Raw genomic sequence first — 19,777 nt, 5'->3', positions numbered from 1 at the left:
AGATCCAAGATCACTTTTGGAACTATGGTGTACCGTTGGGATGATCAAGGTGGACTGATGCACACTGGTATCTTTGAGTCCAGCCTATTGGACGCATACTGCGAGGTGAGACACCTCGATTGTGATCCCGAGGAGCCTAGCATTCTTCGGTTCATAGACACCAACAGCGATGGTGATGGTCACGAGAGTGGCGATGACAACTCCATCGATGGCCAGAGGAGCCGAACAGATCGATTCATGTTCATGACCGGAGGAGTCAAGGGTTTACCCACTGACCAGAACACGAGAGATCCGAATGCCATGGTAAACAATGGTGCAAGAATCCCTAAGGATCCAACAGCTATGAGGAACCGTTCAAACAGTATTCTAATTAATCATTAAGTCGATCGTTTACTTAATCACAACTTCAACGATTAACCAGAATATTGTTTTGGTAGTCCCGTCACATGTTTTGTACCAAAGATTGGAACACATGCCTTTCTAACATTTAACATCACAACACAACTTAATAAAGAGCGACTAATTAACATTAGATTATAATTTCTTAAGCATTTACTAAGTTATTATAATTTATAGGAAAAGAGAGCTAGGAGGAGATAAGAACTGACTCAACTCCTAATCAACAAAAGAAACTACACAGCGAAACAAAAACTAAAGATAGTTCCAACATTTTTAACATGTAGTTCATGCTCATATGAAGCTAATACAACTGGTTTCATGATTTTTTGGAGTTCGTATGAACTAATTATGAAATTTACCAGCTATTAGCACAAAAGAAAAAGCTTGATGAATAGACTCCGAAGTCTCCAGATTTTTCTCCGGACTTTCCGGACTACGGATTCTCCGAAAAATTCTTCGGACACTCCAGATTTATCCGGACTCTTCGGATTTTTATCCGTACTTTTTGGATTTCTGCAGAAAGGAGTTCTTCGCGGGAAAAAAATGTTGATTTGATTTACGAGCCTCTCCCAACCAAAGAGGAACATGTTTGAGAGAGTTTATAGAGTCTAGAACTCATTCAACAACCTAGCAACTTGATTGCTAACTCAAATCTCATCCACATTCTCTAAATTAGCTCCAAAGCTAAAGAACTCAAGAACTTCACAACCCTAGCTCAAAAATTCAAAATCCAACTATCCAAACTGCGGATTCTTGCCATGAATGCCTAGGGAACTTACCCAAGGGTCCTTGCCGTGGTTGGCCCACTCCGATGAGGCCCACATGTTAGAGAAACTAGTTTGTTTTAACTACAATATCTATTCTTTTCTCTTCCGAATTTCTCTCTCATCCGATTGACTCAAATCGAAGTGCTTTGATGTGCCAAAATAAATTACCTCAAAATTAATCATGACCCTAATGACGTATATTTAGACTTAGTTACGTGATTACGGTTCTGAGAAGTGACAAACCTCCCCCCTTAAAAGAATCTTGTCCTGAGATTCGATACGAGTCGAGGAGAATACGGTGACTCTGGGAACCTTGTGATTTGCATAGTAACGAAAAGATTCGGGGAATACAAATAGGCCGTTGTGAGGAATAATAACTAAGTAACACTCACAGGTTAGAGAAGAACTCAGGATAATCGGTACGAAGCCAATCTTCTTGTTCCCACGTGGATTCATCCTCGGAGTGATTACTCCATTAAACCTTGAGGAACTTAATTGATTTGCATCGCATATTCCGTTTGGCTTCATCATGAATGCGAACTGGATGCTCGCAATAAGAAAGATTCAGCTGCAACTCTTGGTTTGCCACCTCAATGACTTCGATTGGGACTCGAAGACATTTCTTCAATTGTGAGACATGGAAGACGTTGTGCATGACGGAGAGGGATGAAAGTAGCTCCAGTTGGTAAGCCACCTCACCATGCCGACTAATAATCTGAAAGGGCCAACATAACGGGGTGCTAATTGAAGGTGATATGCCCTAGAGGCAATCATAGAGATAATTGTATCACACGTCTATGTTCATGTACTACCGAATAATATGTTATTCCAAGAATGACTATCGTTTACATTGATTGGCAAGTATGTGACTTTTTCATGAAACTCTTTATTTATTCCATGATGTTATTCTTAGTCAATCCTTGATCGCATATCATTATGATGATATATAAGACCATCACATGTATTGATTGATGATCACGTTTCATAGATCATGTGTATAGAGATACCAGGTCAATATTGTGGATATTTATGTTAGAGAACATAATGTTGGATAGACCCACCTTGAGATATTGTTGGGATTGTTATTTATGATGTGTCATCAGTTGTTATCTCAAATGGTGTACCTGCAGGATCCTCAAACCTTAGATCGTCATTGATTCCCAGAATATGTAGTGGCATACTTTGAGGCTGTTAAATACTATTCCGTAACTGGGTAGTCATAAAGGTAGTTTTCAGGTTTGTCATGAAACATGTCGTGGGGTATGAGCGATCAAGATGGAATTTTTCCCTCCTTAATAATGGGAGAGATATCTCTGGGCTCCCCAAGCACATTGACACTCGGCGTTTCTGCCCAGTACGTGTGGATACCGTAGAGGCACTGTTGCTATTGCGACATTGATCTTCTCGGCGAGTTGAACGCGACGTGCTCAGGACTGGTCGCCAACTGTGGTCGAGGAGCACGACTACCTGCTCGGAGTTGGTCGAGGAGCACGACCACCTAATCGGAGTTGGTCAAGTAGCACGACCACCTACTCAAAGTTGGTCGAGGAGCGTGACCACCTGCACGGGGCTGGTCACAGATCTGATCGAGAAGCTGCTCGAGGAGCTTGACGTGCATGATGTTGGATCGGTCTACTCCAACTCTTCTTTCGCTGCATTGCACGTCGAGCGGTGAATGCGGTAGAAATTTTTTTGTTTTAGGCTAGCGTAGCCTGCCCTTCCTCAACACTAACTTTCCCTTCATCTAAAAATGTTGTGTTCCTCTGAGAGGAGAGAACTTAAGATAGACAAAATCTCCAATCTTGAACTCCAACTCACACCGACGACGGTCAGCACAGCTCTTTTGACGAGACTGGGCAGTGAGTAGACGTTGGCGATGGTTAAGACATGTTCTTTTGCCTTCTTTGACCAAATCTGGGCCTAGAAAAGCTCTTTATCCAGACTCGGACCAATTCAACGACGTTCAGCATCTTCAACCGTATAGAGCTTGAAATGGTGATATTTCAATGTTTGCTTGATAACTGTTGTTGTAGATGAATTTCGCAAATAGCATGCAAATTTCCCATTTCTTGCCACATGTGAGAACACAAGCCCATAACATATCTTCTAAGATCTAATTCATCCTCTCGGTTTGGTCATCAGTCTGAGGGTGGTACGCGGTGTTGTGGAAGAGCTTGGCTCCCATTGCCTCATGAAGGCTCCTCCAGAAATTAGAAGTGCACAGAGTGCCTCGATCAGAGATAATTTTCTTAGGAATTCCATGAAGGCAAAAAATCCTAGTGAGGTACAACTCCTCATATTGCTTGACCGAATACGTGGTCTTGACATGAAGGAAATGAACAGACTTTGCCAATCCGTCCACAATAACCCAAATCAAGTCATAGCCTTTAGAAGTCTTCGGCAATCCAGTAATGAAATCTATACCAATTTTCTCCCATTTCTAGGAGGGAATAGGTAAAGGCTGGAGTGTATCAGTTGACTTAAGGTGCTCAGCCTTCACCCTTCGGCAGACATCACACTCAGTAACATATCGAGCAATTTTTTACTTCATGCGAGTCCACCAGAACCTGGGCTTGAGGTCTTTGTACATTTTTGTGCTCCCAGGATGAATGAATAGCAAGGAATCATGAGCTTCATCCATAATCTTCTTCCTCAGCTCCAGGAATTCAGGGACCACTAGCCTCTTCTCGAACCACAAGGCACCTTCATCATCCAAGGTGAAGCATTTGGCTTGTCCCTCCTTGATCTTATCATGTATCTTCTCTATGCCTTTGTCTTGCTTCTGAGCTTCCTTGATTTCATCCAGGAGGGTGGATTTGGTCTCTAAATTTGCAAGAAATCCCTTTGGACATATCTCAAGCCTAAGCCTTCTAAAATCGTCACAAAGTGTGGCAGTTCCGGGTGAAACCTGAAGACAATTGCACTGAGCCTTTTGGCTCAAGGCATCAGCGATAAAATGCCTTGCCCGGGTGACAGTGGACCTCCAACTCATAGTCCTTGATCAACTCGAGCCATCTCCTTTGCCTCATGTTGAGGTTGGCTTGGGTGAAAATATACTTCTGGGTCTTGTGGTCAGTATAAATGTTGCACACATTTCCGAGGAGATAGTGATGCCAAATCATCAAGGCGTGCACTACTACTACAAGTTCTAGATTATGTGTGGGATAATTTTTCTCATGTGGCTTAATTGGCATGAGGCGTAGTTGACCAAACGTCCTTTTTGTATAAGAATACAACCGAGTCCAAAGTGAGAGGAATCGCAATAGACATCGAAGCTCTTGTGAACGTCCGGTTGTGCTAGAACTGGCGCCGTGGTGGGATGAGATTTCAAAGTCTAGAAAGCCGCTTCACACTCCTCGGACCATTCAAACTTGACATTCTTCTTCAATAATTCGGTCATGGGTTTGGTGATCTTGGAGAAGTTCTCGATGAACCAGCGGTAATAACCCGTAAGTTCGAGAAAACTCTTGATGTCAGTGACACTTCTGGGCTGCACCCAATTGAGCACATCATGTACCTTTCTCGGGTCAACGATGACACCATTCTTTGATAAGACATGACCTAGAAAGCAACCTCCTTGAGCCAAAACTCACACTTGCTGAACTTGGCATAGAGTTTATGGTCTCGAAGCGGCCAACAACAACACGGAGGTGCTTAGAATGCTCTTCTTCTATCTTGGAGTAGATGATAATATCATCGTTGAACACCATGACTAACTTGTCGAGTTCCTCCACAAAGACTATGTTCATTAAATACATGAAGAATGTCGATGCATTTGTCAAGCTGAAAGACATGATGGTGAAACCTTTCACAAGCAATTCTTGAATTCGTTTCTTTAATTCTGCTAACTCATTTGGTGGCATCCGATAAGACCTCTTTGAAACTGGGGCCGTACCGAGCAATAAGTCAATGGGGAACTCCACGGTCCGGTCGGGTGGCATTCCTGACAATTCTTCTAGAAAGACATCAGAAAATTCACAGACGATTGGAATATCCAGGAGACCAGTGGTTGCAACTGCTTTAAGAGCACACAAGTGGAGACCACCCTCTCCAAGGTAAAGAGAAACCTGATCGCCCTTGGGACCTTTGAGAGAAATGACTCTCTTGACACAATCAAGCCGAGCACCATATTTGGTTAGCCAATTCACCCCTAATATAACATCTACTCCTCTAGTGTTAAGGAGGATCAGGTTTGTAGGAAACTAAACTCCCTCAATAAGAACTTTGGCCTTCGGAACAACTCGGTCGGTCCTTAACTTAGTCCTGGGTCCATCAATGACATAGGCAGAAGGCAGGGTCTCGGCAGCCAACTTATGACTCAAAATGTAACTATCCCTGATGAAACAGTGAGATGCCCCCGAATTGAAAAGAACAAGTGCGATGTGAGAATTCACAAATAGCGTATTGACGAGCACATTGTTGTCCTCTTGAGCACCCTCAGCGATGGTGTAGTGCACTTGGGCATGCTTGGGGACGTGTGTAGCCCGGGAAGACTATGGAGTGGATTGAGCAGGTAGCGGCTTTAGAGCGATCACCATGGCTCCCGGCTTTGGGTAAGGGCAATCACGGGCGAAGTGCCTGACGTGCCCATAGTTGTAACACGGGCCGTCAAGGCCACCCGTCACACTCACTTGAGACCCTGTGGGTCGTAGAGGTTGTCCTTGTGGAGCAGAGAAAGATAGACACTGTACCATTCACATTGGTCATGGAGCAGTCAAAGCAGACATGTGATATGGAGGAGCTTGACTCTTCGTACGGGCACTTTGAGACCCCCCACCCATGGAAGGCGATGGGACCCTCTTGCACTTCTTCTCCTCCTGGTGGTTCTTTAACTTTAATTCGACCATGAGGGTGGTGCTCACTAGCCTGTTAAAGTCGGCAAACTCATGCGCTGAGAGGCAATCTTGCATCTTGGAGTCGAGGCTATTCACAAAGCGGTATTGCTTCCGCTCATCAGTGTTGACCTCATCCTGAGCATACTGTGCAAGGTGATTGAACATCTGCACATACTCCATCATTGATCTGCCTCCTTGCTTGAGGTCCATAAACTCCTGCCTCCTTGCTTGAGGTCCATAAATTCCTGCCTCTTAATCTCCATAAGGTCCTTAGGAATATGAAAGTCACGGAATGTCTAGTGGAACTCTGCACAAGACACCCGGTGATTGGCAGGGTGCATGGCTAGAAGGTTGGACCATCACGCGCTCGCTGCACCCTGAAGAAGATGGGTGGCAAAGAGCGCCTTACTGTGGTCCTCGTACCTAAGGAGAGTGCTTCTACTTGATAGTCCAGAGCCAGTGGTCGGTATCCAAAGGATCATTAGCCTGTGTGAAGGTGGGCGGCTGAGTTCGAAGAAAATCCGAGAAGTCATCTCAGCATCTGGCTCTACCTCCTCCTTGAGGGGTTGTACTATGCATGAGCGCTTCGAGGAGTGCTGTCTGAGCTTGACGGTTTTGCTCAATTTGCATGAGCACATCCGCCATACTCGATGATGGAGTCGGCAGATGATTGTTCTCATTAGAACCCTCGGGAAGGTCTCAGTGGGTTCTTATCCTGTTGTGATGATAAGATGAAAAAAATAAAAGGTCAAATCTCGACATCGCGTACTAGCATTAGCCGGGTACCATTCGCTTGGATCCCATAAAATAGTGTATTTTTAGATTCTACCAGGTGCGGAGAGTCTGCAAGAATTTACGAAGTGTCTGCAAAAATGTCCAGAGTGTTCGCACATTTTTGCAGACTCTCCTGCAGTTGGAAAAAATGCAGGTTAGATTTTGACATGGGAAAATACATGCTCAGGAATATGGTGTGAAATGAACAACAAAACATGGAAGCATGCTCGATCCCTATCTTCATGTTTCGTTCCCAAATGCATCTACCCCAAACAATCATCACAAACACATACATCACCTTTCTCACGAAGAGAATAAGCATTCATGCGAACGGTGCTTGTGCAACTCGCCACACAAGCGACGTTTCATACACGGTTGCCCACATATTCACTTTCCGTACCATCGCCTTACGGGACACTCCATGTAATCGCCACATGGGTAGATGACCATATATACCATCGTATGGTGGATGTTCATACGTTATTGCTAATGTATTCACTTTCCGTACCATCGTCGTACGGTGTACACCATGCCCCTACCTTGCACCGGTTGAGTCCTCGATACTTGCCGTTGTTGGATGCGTTGATGCAACATAATTAACAAAAGCATCATAATGAGAAAACCACACAATGCATAAACAAACAATTCAAGTGTATCACTCAAGAATATGTTACACTTAGGGGTATAGGATAGCAACTTTATACATATTCCGGTAGCCCCAACACGTGTTTTGTGCACAAGATCGGAACACATGCTTTTTCAACATTTAACATCACAACACAGCTTAATAAAAAGTGAGTAATTAACATTACATTATAAGTTCTTAAGCATTTACCAAGTTATTACAATTTACAACAAAAGAGAGCTAGGAGGAGATAAAAACTGACTCAACTCCTAACCAACAAAAGAAACTACGCAACGGAAACAAAAGCTAAAGATAGCAAAATAGAGCTAGGAGGAAACTGACTCAACTCCTAACCAACAAAAGAAACTATGCAGCGGAAACAAAAACTAAAGATAACAAAAGATGGGTGAAGCCATATGCCCTTAGGCTTCACCCTAAAAATGCGACCTCTGAGTAGTTGCCTACTCATACCCGCCACCACCCTTGGTAGGCGTGAAGTAGCCAAAGACCAACTTCTCCTCAATGGTAGCACCTGAAAAAGCAGCGTGAGTACGAAGGTACTCGCAAGACTTAATCCATAATGGGCACTTATAAATAGACCGACTCCAAGGATTATGCATTTGTATGTTAGCAAAAAACGCCACATGGCTACTTAAACTTCATATGCGAAAGAAAATTTGACATAAATATGTGTGAGTATCTATACTCGACTAACACGACTATCTAACCCATAAGCCTCAACTGAACATATATGTAAACGGAACTAGAAGAATAATATCTGTAAAGCACCATCTCAACCCATCAACCACATCAATCCACACTCGTAACTCTATGACTACTGCAAATGAACAAAAGCATGCTCATGGCCGAGAGCGCTGCATTTCGAAATATTTTACACCCTGCAGGGGTACTCCTTTACCTACACAACTTGCGGATCATATGGCTTGCATGACCACACAAGTCCACACAAAGGGGGTACTCATCTCAACCTTTTCCAATAAGCCTCGACTGTTTGATCATACGCTGATATATGCAGGGGTCATCCAGAACTACTCCTAGAGCAAAATGGATACCCCAACTGGCCTCATGCCTGACACCATCGATCCACACGCCAAAAAGCCACAGCTACAAAGGTAATCGGCTTATTATTCCCATATGCAACATATAGTAAGCACAAAAAGTGCTAAAGCCAATTGCAACAACGATCGGTGCTTAAATGATGCAAGAGGTCTACGATGTCCGTGTCCCTCTCTTGACCTACCCAGGGGAACTCCACATCCGAGCGGGACAAACACCCCTAACACCTCCCACATCTCGTCTCATTCTCACCACTCATCCAACCAACACCATCAACCCGTCATTATGATCATTGTGCAAGTAATTAAAGCCTATGCTCGGAAATGATGAAACATTTCACCGCTCAACTTCTACTAAGGACCTAAGCACTTGCTAAGCATCACGAATGACATTTTAAGTTAGATAACACCATATTAAACCCAGGCTACTAGGATACGGCTCAACAAGAATTAGTGCATCAATATAGGTTCTACCCATCATAAACCTAACATCGACTCGAACTCATGCATAACATATATAAAGTGTAATTTATCACATATGACGCATATGATCCAAATTAATGGGAGAAGTATACTTAGATGTTTGCCTTGCTACTCAGGTGACCGCCTAATGCTACCCGCGCAACACTCGTAGACTTCGGAGAGATTGGCGTTGCCTTCAATTGCGGTCGAGTCATGCGTCGGTTCTTTGTTCACTAAACAAGAACACATGCAATGATGAGCATGAATGAAGTGCAACAAAGTATGGCACAATATGCATATTATGAAATGCCATAAACTATGCTTTATAATGCAAGAAAACATCTTTCCTAGATGGCACTAATCATAACATGAATTGTCCAAGAGGTTTCATAATTTTAGAACATAGTATTAATTAATTGAGATCTAATCAAACCGAAAAGCATTTAATTAATTAATTATCAAAAGTATTTTCTTGAGTTCCAACATTTTTAACATGTAGTTCATACTCATATGAAGCTAACACAACTGGTTTTATGATTTTTTGAAGTTCGTATAAACTAATTATGAAATTTACTAGCTATTAGCAGAAAAGAAAATGGCTAATGAACAGTAACTCTAGATTCTCTGGACTTTCCAGACTACAGAGTCTCTGAAAAATTCTCCAGACACTCCAGATTTATCCGGACTCTTTGGATTTTTATAAGGGCTTTTCGAATTTTCTGCAGAAAGCAGTTCTTCATGGGGAAATTTTGCCGATTTGATTTGCGAGCCTCTCCCAACCAAAAGGGAACATGTTTGAGAGAGTTTATAGAGTTTAGAACTCATTAAACAACCTAGAAACTTGATTCCTAATTCAAATCTCATCCAAATTCTCTAAATTAGCTCCAAAGCTCAAGAACTCAAGAACTTCACAACCCTAGCTCAAAATTTGAAATCCAACCATCCAAACTGCGGATTCTTGCCATGTATGCCTAGGGACCTTACCCAAGGGTCCTTGCCGAGGTTAGGGACCATCGGTTGAAGAAAGAAAAGCCCGAAAAGAGGAAGAACGCTAGTGCTCCTCGTTCTTCAACGAAGAACACCAAAAGACATCTAAATCGGCTCGAATCCTTCAGAAAAATGAAAATGAATTGAATGGATGGGAAGCTCATGAGCTAGGGAATGCATGTACCACATGCATACCTTGATTACTTTTCTTGAGGTGGGATTTTGGAGGAAGAAGGAGAGAGTGCTTGAGAGAGAGGGCGAGGGAGCTCCTCCTGTTGTGCTGCTCGGGTGGAGAACAGGAGGAGTGAGGGAGAGCATGTGGGGAGGGAGAGAGAGAGGGGGGGTGGGTGGCTGCATGCGAGGGAGAGGGAGAGAAGTGGTTGGCCCACTCTTGTGGGGCCCACGTGTTAGAGAAATTTGTCTGTTATAACTGCAAAATCTATTATTTTCTCTCATCCGATTGACTCAAATCAAGGTACTCTGATGTGCCAAAATAAATTGCTCCAAAATTAATCATGACCCTAATGACGCATAATTAGACTTAATTATGTGATTTTCTGCCAAGGGTTCTATTGGCTAATTGCTCTCCAAGATGCTTGCGAGTTGCTCAAAAAGTGCGAGAGCTGCCAATTATTCGGAAGGCAGACAACTCAACTAGCCCAAGCTTTGCAAACAATTCCTCTTTCTTAGCATTTTTTCATCTGGGGATTGGATATCCTGGGACCATTCCCAAGGGACCAAGGTGGTTATAAGTTCCTATTCATGACTATCAATGCATTCACTAAGTGGATTGAGGCTAAACCCGTAGGAAAGATAACCACAGAAGCAGCTAAGTTCATGAGGAATATAATTACTTGATATGGCATCCCGCATCGAATAATTACAAACAATGATAGCCAGTTTAGAAGCAGAACCATTACTGCGTTCCGTGAAGAATTCAGCATCAAAACTCGCTTCGCTTCAGTAGCTCACCATGAGAGTAATGGTTAGGTCAAGTGCACTAATGGTATAGTCTTTCAGGGTATCAAAACTTGGGTCTTTGATAGGTTGAAAGTCAACTTGAAATGGTGGGTGAAGGAACTTTCCTCGGTACTATTGTCATCCGCACCTCAACTAATAGAGCTACTGGTGGAACTTATTTCTTCTTAGTTTGTGGGGAAGAGGCAGTGCTCCCGACTGAGTTGTAGTTTGGATTGCCATGATTGAAAAGGTACTTGAAAGAAGGGCAAGAGAAGTTGCGGGCAGATGATATTAACCTCCTCGAGGAGTATCGTGATCGAGCATCCATACGAGCGGCTAAGTATCGTGATCGAGCATCCATACGAGCGGCTAAGTATCGTGATCGAGCATCCATACGAGCGCCAAAGATCTATTCTAGGTGAGTGGCTAGTAGGACATCCTTCTCCTCGAGGGCCTTCTAGTGGCTAGAGTGGTCGATCGCCAAATGATGATCTTTGGTGATCGCTACCTGGGCGCTTAAAGTTGTAAGCATGCCAACCCACATCTTGGTTTGCAACTTCATGGCCATGCTAAAAAAGAAGGGGCAGAGTTAACGTGGCCGAAAGGCGAAGCATGGGTTGTATAATGAAGGAGCAAAGGTGGATTACCTTGACTCAAGCTTCTATTAGTGCTCAAGGATCAATAGCTAATGGAGTCACAAGATCCTTAGTTGCTTTGAGCTTCGAGTCTAGCTCGAGTGCATCCACGGGAGGTTGCTCTAGCCGGTGGAGAAATAAGATCCTTAGTTTCTTTGAGCTTCAAGTCTAGCTCAGGTGCATCCATGGGAGGTTTCTCTATTCAAGAAGGTGGAGGCGGCGCAACGGGGGAAGCTGGAACCAATTGACTGGCTGAACCGCTTGCTGTCTGCTCCTCTAATTTCTCTAGACGTGCTGTGATCGATAGAGTAAGGCACAGAAAAGAAGGCTGCTATTCAAGATAAATACTCAAGTGAAACCTTTTGACGACCAGAATGCTCAAAAGGACGTCCAATTTCTTCCTCTTGGTCGATATCTTTTTCCTCATCATACCGGCAGCCAGGATCGATTGTGTCAAAGGGATGCCTAGGGGTCAGACGAAGCAAGGGTAGCCATTACCTACAAAAAACCCGCCCACAATGATTCATCATCATTCTAGACTTATTGAGAAAGTGCTCAGAAGAATGACCAGCATAAGGGGGCAACTTGGTACAGTTAACTCCCTTACCGAGTCGTCACGCACGGTGGTTGCTCGAGGGGGAAATCGTAGAGGAGCTCCGGTTGTCTCCTGAAGAAAGGCCACCCATACAGACCAGGCGTCAACTGTTATGTGCTCGATAACTAGAGTAGCAGCTAGATAAATGATCACTTGAGGACTTGATTTTAGTACCAGTTGTCTTCTTCTCCATGTGCGCTTGAGGGGTAGCGGATTAGATGGCAAAGACGATCTCCTAGGTTGAGGAGACCCTTCAGCTTCTTGATCGGCCGATGCTTTCCCCTTGGCCTTTGCTTCCTATACGACAACACTAGTTGCAGGGCGAGGGCCTTGCTTGTCACTGGCACTAGAGGAGGAGGTGTCTTCGAGAACAAGGACCCTAGCCATGGTGATTTTTCCCTCTTGGTGAAAGACTGGTACCTAGAATCAAAAGGATGAATCCGGTCGAACAAGTAACAATTAGTGCTACTTTCTTAATCAAGAAAATTCTCACCGATGGTCGAGGATTCATAAGGGAGTAGGACTGAATGCAGCATTGTTGCACCTCTTTCACAAATAGTTTGCTCAATCGAGCAGTAGTATCCTGCAGGGATAGGGCTAAAAAGGAAGAAGAAAGAGTCACTCGAAAGAGCTCAATTGTGGCAATAAAAGCAGCAAAATACTAGCTAAATCTTACATCCGGTGGTGTCCCAAGAGCTATCATCTCCTCCAGGATAGTTCCGGGTAAAGTGATCTCACGCTTTCAATGGGATCAACCTCTGACTAATGAAATCTTTTCCACATGCCACCTGGTTAAACCACTTTGCATAAGTTCATCGATCCTCTTGACTTAATGGGTAGTGTGGTCAGACTCACAGTGCTTCTTCATCAAGGATAGATTCAGGTGGGGATGAAGGCCCTTATAGGCTAAGGGAGAATTGACTGGGTCGGGTTGGAAATGTAAAATAGTTTTTCTTCCAATCTTTTTGCCATGAGGAGGTTAAAGTAACTTGGATATAGGAATTCTTCCTCCCAATCCGTAGCTGGAAACCATATCCTCTAAGACATCTATTCTCAGTATTCCTTTTCAAATGGTAAAAGTACTGGAACAAATTCAAGCTTGGCACAATACCGAGGAAGGCTTCGCACAGATGGACAAACACGCTGAGCATGATAATCGAGTTTGAATTCAGGTGGTGAAGCTCAATTCGGTAGCCCTTTAGTATGGTGAGAAGGAACTAGAAAGGGGGAACATTGAAATCACATCGAAAAACAATTCAAACACCACAATCTCATGATCAAATTGGTAGGAGGGGAATTCCTCACCCAACGCCAGCCTCAAGTTGGCAAGCTCACGAGGAGGAATGATCCCTTTGGCTTCAAGTTCCTTGAGCTTTGACTCTTGCATCGTCGAGATTGACTAGGCATTTGTCAGGAGCTTCATCTCATCCAATTGCTTGGAAGAGGCATCAGTGTCCATCACGTTGGGGTTCTTCTCAAGCGAAGAAGGATCGACGACGTTTGCAGAGGCTAGAAGCCATGGAGCTAGCTTTCTGTGCGGTGGCACGCGCTTGGGTAGAGAAAGATGGGATCTTGTGGGAGAAGATTGATGGCGAAAGGATGAAAGAATGTCTATTGTCCAGGTTCGTATGGATACATAACTAGGAACTTACCATCTCTTTGGTAACCACTCCCTTCACTATGGTGCCTCGTTTGGCGCAAAAGGTGGGGTGATGGGTCGTGTGAATTTTTGCATGCCCGTCCACACACTTTAAATGCACCTATACCCAACGGTTCAAATTTCGGATTTTCTTTTTTAACTCTACTCGGAGTTGGGTGTCCATAAGTCAAGTTTCAAACCTTTTTGAGTCTCGAGTGTGGACAACGGTAGGGCGCTCGACCCAACTATGTTTTCACTTGATATTTGGAATAGGGCCTTCCCTACTCAATTCTTTCGATCGCAAGCTCGATCCACCTTACTCGATCAAGATTAGACTTGGTAGTATTTGAGTGGACACTTATGGAAGCCCTCCCTACTGAGCAGAGTTAGGAGGCTACTATCGAATATCTAACTATAGGGTATATGCGCATAAGGAGTACACCATAATAACTCTGGATATTGCGGACCCGGTATACTCGGAGATTACGAAGACATATTCTAGGAAGGTCTCAATCGGGTTAACCAACATGAGTATGATTAGTATCCAGATCGGATTCATCTTATTTGCCTTGGCGACAAAACAAAGGACTCCCTATTGACTATAGCCAGATCCGAGATGGTACATCGACCCCTATATAAGGCTGGGACCCAGACCCCTAGGGGGAGGAGGGGAACAATCTATGCATACGCAATTCAAGTCAAGTAACACCAAGACCCTAGCAATTAGAGATACTCGGTGACTTTAACCCTATATTAGCCTAGATCCAATCTTCTTCATTGTAATAGGTCTATCCACAATGCTCATACTTAAGATAATCAATATACGGCAGCATCCACATAGAATGTAGGGTATTACTCAAATCGAAGGCCTAAACTTGTATACATCGTGTATCTTGTTTCTTGCTCGAACCCTGATCTCGAATGCACCCCTATTCAATTACAAATATATTGTCGGGCACTAATCTTTGACAACATTATTTGCACATGATGCAAACAAACTGATCAAAAGATGACCAGAAATGTATTATTCCTAAACTATATGTATTAAGATGGTTTATTTTTCTTTACATACACTCAAATTGAAATTGGAAGTAATGCACACTCAAACTGATCAAATGATGACCTCAGAGTGAAGTGTATTACTTCCAGGATGCCTATAACATGGAGGCTCAAGAGTTTTAGAAGAATTTTGATGATTTACTGCTATAAGACTAAAGGAGATGCAAAGGAGCAGAACCTTTTTTAGAGGCAACGCTCAGGATCACTTGGTGCATTCGCTGAGGTTTCATCCTCTAAGTCTCTTTGCTCTGAGGATTGGTCCAATAAGGAAATGGATCCTGAAACCTCTTTTGATGCTAAGCATGGCTTCACCTTTCAACTAGTGCGTAGTATTGTAATCTTGTTACATCTTCGATGTGTCCCGCTTGATTACTCCATTCAAAGCGAGGCATCTGATGGCAAAGGCTCTGTTTCTATGGTTATGTGTGTGCTACCTACCCCCATCGCACCAATCTTCGTAGTCATTATTTCTTCTTGGTTCAATTTTTCATACGAGATGGCTCCCCAGATCCTAGTTGCCTGGGAATCTTGAGGTGGTTGCCCTCCGAGGGTCTTAGGCTTGCCGAATTTTTTAGGTGTTGAGCCTGTACTTCGGGTAGCGACCTTTTGTTAATATGGGTGAGTCATCAGACATCTAGCCTTCAGGGCCCTTAGGCTCACCCGATCTTTTAAGGTGTCGAGCCCATACGTGGGCAACGACCCTCTGTTAATATGGGTGCGACCTAAGACATCAGCCCTTCGGATCCCTTAGGCTTGCTCGATTCTCTGAGGTGTCGAGCCCATATATGGGCAGTGATCCTTCATTAATATGGTTGAGTCCTTAGACATCTGCCCTTCGGGGCCCTTAGGCTCACCCGATTCTCTGAGGTGTCGAGTCCATATGTGGGTGGTGACCCTCTGTTAATATGGGTGAGTCCTTAGACATCTGCCCTTCTGGGCCCTTAGGCTTGCCCGATTCTCTCAAGTGTCAAGCCCATACGTGGGTGGCGACCCTCTGTTAATATGGGCGAGTCCTTATAACAGCAGCCATAAGGGAGCCCTTGGACTACTAGCCTCTTTTTTTACAAGCGAGTCCACAGACATCTGCCCTCTGGGGCCTTTAGGATCTTCCGGTCCTCCGAAGAGGTGAGCCCTTATGCATCAGCTATGAGGGGGGGGGGGGGGGGGTCCTCAAACTGCTACCCTTCATGCTCGAGGTAAAGACGGATTACACATGAATGCTGCCTCATTAAAAACCTTGCACCCCAGAATGGGACTTGCCTACTTTTATATTTTGCGGAAAAGTAAAAACATCCTAGCTAACCCTATCTATTAAAGCGAGCAAAGGAGGGATGGTCCTTAGATCTAGTACTTGCAGAGTGAATCTGCGTTCCATGTGTGAGACATCGTTTCGCCCTCTAGAGTGGCTAGGTGATACGAGCCTGGTCTTTGGGACTCCATCACAATGAAAGGGTCATCCCATTTGGATTGAAGCTTCCCCACTTCTTCGTGGTTTAGCTTGTGTCGAACTATGAGGTCCTCGAGCTGGTAAGTGGTGCCACCGACCTTCTTGTCCACCCATCATCTTGTCTCTTCTTGGTATTTTGTGAGGTTTGTGGCAGCCACCACTTTGGTGAGGTCCTTAGATAGTGCTCCATCTCTGGACTCAGCAGACAAGACTCTCAAAGACTTAGCTCTAGCCTCTTTCGAGGTCACAACCTCATCTCCAAATAACAACAAAAAGGGTGTAAAACATGTATGCTGAATGACCGTTGTGCAAAGGACCAGAAAACCTTTGGTAACTCTTCCACCTATTTACCCTTTGGCAACCCTACCAGCCGCTTAGCCATTGCGGTAGAGATACCTCCATTTTCTCTTTTGATCGACCCATTGGATTGTAGATGACCAACTGACACAAAGCACAACTTCACCGCTAATCTTCGCAAAAAATTTTTAATAGTGTGGAGTTGAACTGTGCCCCCCTTGTCGTGGGTCACTTCTCAGGGGGCTCTGAATCAACACACAATGGTTTGCCAAAAGAAACAATGAATGCTCTTTGCTGTGATCTGAGTGAGCAGAGTGACTTTGGCCCACTTAGAGAAGAAATCCACCTTTACCATCGCATACCGCAGCTCCCCTGGTGCTCAAGGGAAAGGGCTAATGATATCAATTCCCCAACGTGCTAGCGGCCATACCAGGGGAATGGGTTGTAGAGCATATTGTTGAATGTGTGTCTTCCTTCCCATCCACTGGCACCCCAGGCATGAGCAAACTAGCGCCTCCATGTTTGGAACCACCGTGGGCTAGTAGAAACCTTTCCAGAATGCCATCACCACAAATGCTCTTAGGCCTGAGTGAGACCTGCACAACCCATGATGTATTTCTCTTAGCAGCTCTGCACCTTTAGCCTTTGACACACACCGAAGTAGGGGTGCGCACACCCCCCTATACAGCCTTCCATCAATAATCTAATAGCTTTGGGCCCAACAAGAGATCCTCTTCACTGTTATGTCATCTTCGAGCAATGCCCGCTCTTGCAGGTATGCCAATAAGGGTTATTGCTAGTCTTGATCTATTATCACAGTAATGTTTGCTAGCGCTTCATCCTTTCCTACCACTAGAGATTTGAGGATCTCGAAGAAAACTTCAGAGGATAAGGGAGTGCCCTGGACTGCATTCTTCACCAATGCATTTGCCTCTTGGTTTCCCCCCCCCCTCGGTATGGACTTCAAAGCGAAACCTAAGAAATGCATCTGCATCCTAACCACCAATTGGAAGTACTTGGCCAACTCTGAGTTCTTCACCTGATAGGTCTTATCTACTTGGCATGCCACAAGCTATGAATCCATTTTTAACCCACATGCTTTTCCCCTAAAGCTTTCACCTTTTGCAGGCCCAGCAGTACTGCTTCGTGTTGTGCGATGTTGTTCGCGGCATCAAATCGAAGCTTGGACGTGTAGAACAGCTTTGCCCCTCCAGTGACATAATCACGGCCACACGCCTGCTCTAGAAAGTCCCCAGGCTCCATCGGTGTGTATGGTCCATATCTGGTCAGGCCGCAGATCCTTCAATTTACTCACCCCGGGCGTCTAGTCGATGACGAAGCTCACTAGTGCTTGTGACTTTATGGTTGTGTGAGTTGCGAAGGTAGCACACAAAGGGGACAACTCGGTGGCCCACTTGTTGATGCACCTAGTGGCTTCAGGGTTCCCAAAGACTTCCTTTAGAGGGTACGAGGTCAGAATTGTGATCAGGTGGACTGTGCAATAATGCTTTAGTTTCCTAGATGCCATGACTACAGCATATGCCATCTTCTTGAGTTTGGAGTACCTCTCATTTGCACCATTTAGCGCCTCAGAAACGAAGTAGACCGGTACCTGCCAAAGGCTCCCCTCACTTTCCTTCTCTAGGATCAAAACGACGCTGACTGCCGAGGGTGATGCAGTAACATATAACAATGATTCACAACCTGGCTTCGAACTAGCCAACGTTGTCAGCTTCAACAAGTATCTCTTCAGGGCTTCGAAGGCCACTTGTTGCTCGTTCATCCACCTAAACGAGTTTGACCCTCAGAGGACCTAGAGAATGGCATGCTCTTCTCCGCAGATCGGGCAATGAAGCAGTTCAGCAAGGTCACCCTTTCCACTATACAATGCATATCTTTGATGGACTTTAGTGGCTTCATATCAATGATAGCTTGTACCTTCTCCGGATTTGCTTCAATGCCCCTCTGAGACACCAAACACCCCAATAGCTAGCCCGAGCGGACACCAAGAACAAATTTTTTCAGGTTCAGCCGTAGACCAACTCTCCGAAGATTAGTAGATGTATCCTCTAAGTCAACCCCGTGATCCCCTTCTCATTGGCTTCGGACGAATATGTCATCTACATACGTGGCTACATTGCAGTCCAGCTGGGTGCGGAGGATCTTGCTTTCCAGCCTTGCAAAGGTGGCCCTAGCATTACAAATATCGAACGACATTCAGACATAGTAATAGGTTCCCAGTGGCGTGATGAAACATGTTTTCACTTCATCCTCTTCTACCATCCAGACTTGATGGTATCTAGAATATGCGTTGAGGAAGCTCATCAACTCCGATCCCGCTGTTGCATCGACTAATTGGTATATCCTAGCTAGGGGGAAGTCATCCTTCAGACACGCCTTGTTCAAATCAGTGAAGTCATACACATGCGCTACCTGTCATTGCTCTTCTTCACTAGAACCAAGTACGCTAACCACTCCAGATGTATGACCTCACGAATTACTCCTACTGTGAGGAGTTTCTTGACTTCTTCTCGAGCGACTACCTAACGATCAGCAGACATCGTCCAAAGCTTTTGCTTCCGAGGTTTTACTTCCAGAACCACAATTAGGCGATGTTCTATCAGCTCCCTTGGCACTCCTCGAAAGTCCTGAGGCAACCAGGCGGATATGTCCTTGTTGGCTCGAAGAGTCACCAACAGCTACATCTCTTGCTTAGGCGACACTTGGTGCCTATATGCATGCACTTGTCTTTGTCCCCGAGGCATAATGGGATCTGCTTTATGTTACCTTCAGGCTTGCCCTTGGTAGTGTGTTCTCTCCTGTTCCTCCGCATATGCACCGAAAAACATATGCACCTTTCGTTGTCTCAAAGTGTGACCATGTTCTATCCTTTAGGTTGTGACCTGATCCCCCCAGATAGAGATGACACCCTCCGGGCTAGGCATTTTCATACACAAGTAACCATGGAGTACTACCGTGCCCAACTTGGACAGCATTCCTCTCCCGAAGATGGCATTGTACTGGTAAGGCACATCCACCACATCAAACATGACATCCTCCGTCCATGCTCCTCCCCCCGTGCCGATGGATATCGAGAGTATGATCCATCCAAGGGCTTCAATGGGCCTTCTCCTAAAGCCTTATAGTGGGGTCTCAGCTGGCTGCAAGCGGCTCCGAGGAATTCCCATTCGATCAGAAGCTTTTGCAAACAGAAGATCCG

The sequence above is a fragment of the Phragmites australis genome, chromosome 17, assembly GCF_958298935.1.
Source record: "Phragmites australis chromosome 17, lpPhrAust1.1, whole genome shotgun sequence".
Taxonomy (NCBI): Eukaryota; Viridiplantae; Streptophyta; class Magnoliopsida; order Poales; family Poaceae; genus Phragmites; species Phragmites australis.
The sequence above is the reverse complement of the archived record's forward strand: the minus strand, read 5'-3'. Positions refer to the sequence as shown.